Raw genomic sequence first — 6,000 nt, 5'->3', positions numbered from 1 at the left:
GTCTGCTATAGCTGTCCCACCTGCAGATAGTAGCAAAGTAGCGTGAGTATGCCTAGGGCTCCAGCTGAACTAGCATGCCTCCATTAATTTAGCTCAACAAGAGAGAGAAGAATACTTGTGTACTCCATTTAGTGCATAATGCCTGAAACTCTAATCACATCAAAATCAAATGGCCCGAGGATAGGAGAATAGTATGCCAGTGAATGTACTGCTACTACTGTGCCACTATATAATTGTATGTGTTTTGCTAAGAGCATTGTTTACAATTTGTCTTTTTCTTTCTCGTATAGCTAATCCTGCTGATCTGACCCATCCTAATAGGCAAGAGATAGCAGCCCAGGCCTGGCATAGGAAACTGGAGGCCATCAGGTCCGAAAATCAGCAAATGGTGTTCCTGGAGGAGGAGGAAGAGGAGGCAGCACCAGCAGCTGGAGATACCCCAGGCCCTAGCCAGGCCCCAGTACACTGTATTCACGGTCCGATGGAAGCCGCCATTCCACCACTGCTGCACCCCCCTATTTCCGCACATTTCAGTGCCGCATAATGCAGAGGCTGGCCCACATAGAAGCCAGGCAGGAGGAATGGATGGAGCAATTAGAGAGGCAAATGAACAATATTAAGAAGCTCCTTGCCTGTCGTTAAAATGTAGCACCCTCTTCTTCACCTTTTTTTAACCTTTTTTTGGTGGGTGGAACTTGTTGTGGGGGGAGGGTGGTGAATTTCGGAGCTGGGGCACTTTTGGGATTTTTTTCTTTATGGACATTGGACCAATTTGTTTTTGGACTTTACTTTGTTGGATGCTATACTTACTTGAGACATTGGTTAAAGACAGGGAGAGGGGTGGACCAGTTGCGGGTTTAGTTAGTTTATATTGTTACGGGAATTCAATTTTTATAGTTTTACATTATGATTTAATACATTTTTGGTATGTCACTGTTTTAATTTGCACTGCTGCCTTTGCTGAAGCCAGTTTAAAACATCTGCTGATAGTGTAGCAACAAAGTAGTATGCAGTCCTACATGGATTTCCATTGTGTATAGATTGCAGTTCAACAATCAATCAACCACAGTTCTCTTACCTGATTAGATGGAGCGAGAGCTGCATGGTTTCCCAAAGTGCCATAATAGGGGTAGTAGTAGGGTGCTAGCACACTAACAGTGAAGACATCAAGCAAAGTCCCACCCCATCTTAGGCAGACTCAAACTCTAGGATAAGAACTATTCATCGCAGCTAACTAACTAAATGTAAATAAAAAATGAGTTAATGCCGCTATTTCATGCAAGCTTTAAAAAACAATTTAGACCAACCGTCACCAGAGTAGACTACTACACAAGAGGAGAGACATTAGAGAAAATATGATAAGCAATGCTAAATTGAATTAATGATGTTCCTCTGAAAATATAGAACACTGTTTTTATGCAAGGGTGAGTAAATAATAAATATGGCCAGTGTCAGCTATACTTAGCTGAAGATCCTCCTACACTGAGTTGGTATTGCTTTCACCACATCCACCCCAACAAGTGTGTGATCAATTAACGGTGTAATTTATTAAGTCATTCCACAATAATTACACAGCCCAGGTGAAGAGGGTTAAAGGTTCGATGAATGGATGGAGAGGGGGATTTGCGGAAAGGTTTGACAAAGCCAAACAGTACACAAGGACAACATTCATCTGGGCAATGAGCAGCCAGCCATCATAAATCTGTTATAGGGATGAAAAGGAAACAAAGGAATGAGTACAGGTAGCTTAAATGCAATGCAAACCAAACAGTTTGTCTGCCCCCAGAGAGACTCAAGTTATGTTATATTTAAATGTTCTATTACCTAGCTTTGACAGATAGTAAATATATGAAATTATGCAGGAGTGAAGCGAACAAAACACACAGTTCTAATAATTATTAAAAGAAAAACTGATACTTTATTGCCAAATTGAGAGTTGCATCTGCATTCTTCTTGGATTGTCCACCAACCTTGGGTGCCTGGCTGATGCTGTCCAGTAAGGTGAGCATGAGTATTATGATGCAGGATAAGAGAAGACCTGCGGATTGTAACAAAAATGATATTGTAGAATCAAGGAGATGTCTGGCTTCAGTTACCTACACAGTAACAGGCCACCCACCCAACCGCCACTTAGTTTACATTTTGAGCCAGACAGAACTGAGCACACACACCCAACATTGCATTTTCACGAATCAAGTAAAATCAACGCACCACTCTCACCAACTCTCCACAGAGTTGGGTAGGCCACTTTAAAATCATCACCAAATCGGTTGGTTTCAGTGAAGTTGAAAACGTACTTATTCTGGTGGCACTTCTCGAAGTACCTAGTCACGGCCACGCCCAGAGACATCTCTCATGACTGATCCCTGGTCTCTGATCCCTGATCCTTATGACTCTGACTAAGGTTTCCAAATCTGTACTGACTGTGTCCCGATTCAAATGGAATAGACCGACCTGTAGTACTATTTTTTTGTTGCACAACACAAGACATTGAGTCATATTTTGTGTAGACTAGATTTGTGTTTGTGTTATTTATTCTAAAGGGACCGGTCGGGTCTGACGCTAAGAGGAGTATAAGGCAGAAAACAATTAAACAAACCAGTGTGGAGTGGACCCAATGAAGAAATATTGCTCTCTCTCAAAGGGGAAGGAAAAAAAAATCACCTTCATGGGAAAAATGATTAGCCATCCAGCCACCAACATTGTAAATCATCACAAACACATTCAAGCATAAAAGTTGCAGATAATCAAACCCCCAGTGTCACTGATTGCCACACATGAATCATCTCAGCACACTCGCAAACAACAATCACTCAGCGTACAATGTATGCCATTTACCTGTTCTTCTAATTCAGGCGTGGCATGAGCGTGGTACATTGCAGATCCATTCTTCACGAATCAGACATTCGCCAGCCTCAATCAAATAATGTGGGACAGTCCAGCTAGTATAATGATAAACTAGGAAAGGATTGATAGTCACTGCCCGGGGTTGGAGGCAGGCACCCATTCATTTGTATTTCTCTCCATCCGATGTCCTTGAGGGAAATGGGTGGGGCAGTGGGAGCTTTTGTACTGCTGTGACTGCACGCTGGTGCAACTCCCAATACGGCAATTAAATGTTTCTAAGAGTAAGACTGTGGGGATGAATTAGTCAACCAGATACAAACAAATAAAAGTAAATAATGTTCCCCTTGCTATACCTATTTTTTTGTGAGCGTCAAATAAAGAAGATCAGCGATAGAGACTGAGAGAGAAAGTTATATGGTTGTTGGCCCAGGCCTAGTAGCCAGGGATGTAGAGCTCGTCCTTAAATTCTGGTGGCTTTTGCCATAGGCCTACATGTCTTCTCTTTGTTCCCAATGCATTCTTGCACAGAAGTACTTCCATGACCTGAGTCTCCATCATCATCCTGCTGTTGTACTTCAGGTATAGAGTAATCCTGAGGTATAAAGCACTAATTCATTTTGATCATGGTTAATCTCACCAAGTTTTGGGGTGGGAGAGTGGTCCTTCTCACTGTGACAACGGCACCAGCAGCACTGAAAGCACACTGTAGGAAAGTAGGATCTGCTTCTATGGTTACCCCCGCTTTTTGCCTGGTGCTAAGCTGTATTTGACTAGTCTGACTGGGATCCTGCTAATCAGTACCCCAGTCTATCTGCTTCCTCCCTAAATTGTTATGTTCAGTACCTAGGTACACCCCAGATGGATACTGGGGTACCCTTATAAGCCCCTAGTATATGGTACCCATGTACCCAGGGCATAGGTACCCCAGAGGTATCCCATAGGCTGAAGCATGTATTATGCCACCCATGAGAGACCATTCAAAATGGAACTACAGGCCTGCCATTGCAGCCTGTGTAAGTTTGTGCTTGCACCACTTACTAAAGATATAGGTTTCCTATATCTAGGGTCACTGCACTTAAAACCTATAAGTCACCCCTCTAGCAGGCCTTTGCAATCCTGAAGGCAGGGTGCTTGGTTCTAAGTGAGACGGTGCCTCTGCATGAGCAGGACACCTTCAGCATACGGAGTCCATTCTCCCGGGTTGTCAGTGAAGCAGCCATATTCCATATAGAGGGGCACCGCGTAATTGTGCGATGAATATTTCAAAACTGACTGCAACAAAACTTATTGTGTTTGGTATCAAACATGTTGGAATCATACCCCCATACCATAAACAGTGTGGGGGTATGATTCCAAGCCCTGGAAGAGTCCTCCGTTAGGCCCTCAGTGTTCCCAGTACCAGCCTTCTTGACCCGGCTCAAAATGGTTACTGCCGACCAGAGACACGATTCTGCCCTCCTGCCGCTGAGCCAAGCTCGAGCAGAGGAAGGCAGAACAATAGGCATCATGTCACAGGGAGGTGTGACCACCTCCCAGACAAGATTTAGTGTACTGGGGTAGGGTGGGTGCTCTTCCCAGCACCACTCAGTCTCCATGAGGGGCACATTTGATGTCCCCGTTCATAGTCGAGTTCAAACCAGTCCTGGGAGCCGTTGGCTCCAGCTCTGGCGCGAAACTGGTCAAAGGACACGAGAGTAACCTCCCCCCTGTCCAGGCCCTCCCCTGGGAAGGTCCCCTGAATCGTCCCAACAATTTGCTTAGGGTACTTAAGGGTTTACCAGGGTGTCGGTCCCTAGATTCATCATTGGACAAGATTCAGATCAGACACCACTTCTTTTTCTACTGTCTGGGCACTCTGGTCTTCGTTTGGGCTCGACTTCATTCCCCTTTCAGTCTGCTGCATCGTCTGTGCCCGTCTACCATATAGTAACCTTCCAAGGCCTGTGGGTATCAAAGACACCTGAAAGAATGTCCCTTGGAGTGAAGGAGTCACTCCCCTGTATTTGCAGGCACTGCAACTAAGTCAACCAGTCTGCTGATCCTAAACTCCTCCGGACTCCGAAAGGTTCCGCAACACAGGTGGTGGTTTTTCAAAGTTCCTGAGGCCTACCCTGCTGTCTTACTAAGTTTGAGGCCAGTATCCCTCCTGGGGGCTGCAATAACTGAACCCCTGTGCAAGGCATCAACTTGCAGTTGCAAAGGCTTGTTGGCTTCATTCCAAGAAGATCTTTGGGCTCTAAGTAGCCCCAACCTCGAGCACTTCCTGTGACCAGAATCTTCAGTAACACCACATCGTGTGCACCGTGGCCTGCATCTTTTGGTGAGCTGCTCGGGGTCCTCTGGCCTCCCCAGTGCTTCTGGCCTATGGGTCCTTTTGAGGGTCACCTTTGTTTCTTTTGGGCTCTTCTGATTTCTCGGGCCTGCCCCAACTCCCCTGCTTGTGGTGAGTCCCCTGGACCTTGCTGGTCCTGACATTTCTCCTTCTTCAATTCCTGCAATGGTTGCATTTGCCAAGGCTTGTTGCTGCTCCCACCAGACACCGACCCCTCAGCCCTCGACATCTTTTATGGAACAGCTTGTGCACAGCTCCTGGTCTTCCTCAGCATTGCCTGGTCCTCACAGCTGCAGAGTCAAGGTCATCATTACCCATCCTGCAACATCCGACATCGGAGGGCATTTGTCTTCCAAGTCTCCTGGTCACTCCTAAGTGACATAGACTCTGTCCCCTCAGCTTACAGGTATCTCTCATCTAGAATCCACCTTCGGATTCCACCATACACTTTCTCCTTCTTCAGCAGCGGCACTTTCCTGAAGTTCTCCATTGGGTTTGACTGCGGTTTCCAACACCATTTCGCAAGTATTCCCCTGGTATCCACGGGTGGGGTGACTCCCAACTTTCTATCTTCCAAGGGGTTTCCTTGGGGTCCGCTTGGAATGGTCCTTAATCTTTAAAATTCCAACCACGACTTACACGTAGACTTGTACAGAGCACACGGTCCTGTTCCCACACTGCACATGCTCTCCGTGGGGTTCCTAGTTACTCACCTTGAGTTGTTCCTTGGGTCTCCAGCACTTCTACATCCTCTTGACATTCTCTTGCCATGAGTCGTGGTTCTTATACTACTTTCTTAGTAAATGGTTTGGTCCCCTGTT

General features: G+C 45.8%; 1 long non-coding RNA gene across 1 annotated transcript in view; it reads right to left on the bottom strand.

Annotated features, from left to right (window-relative positions):
- Positions 1-1,927: 1,927 nt before the first annotated feature.
- The window catches only part of LOC146871351 (uncharacterized), a 173,975-nt gene continuing 169,902 nt past the window's right edge, over positions 1,928-6,000 (bottom strand). The window contains exon 4 of the long non-coding RNA XR_014959547.1: positions 1,928-2,038. This is a non-coding gene — a long non-coding RNA (uncharacterized LOC146871351). The remainder of the gene's footprint in view (positions 2,039-6,000) is intronic.

This window comes from Triturus cristatus, chromosome 1_1, assembly GCF_964204655.1.
Source record: "Triturus cristatus chromosome 1_1, aTriCri1.1, whole genome shotgun sequence".
Classification (NCBI taxonomy): Eukaryota; Metazoa; Chordata; class Amphibia; order Caudata; family Salamandridae; genus Triturus; species Triturus cristatus.
This window is presented reverse-complemented; position numbering and strand designations above follow the sequence as displayed.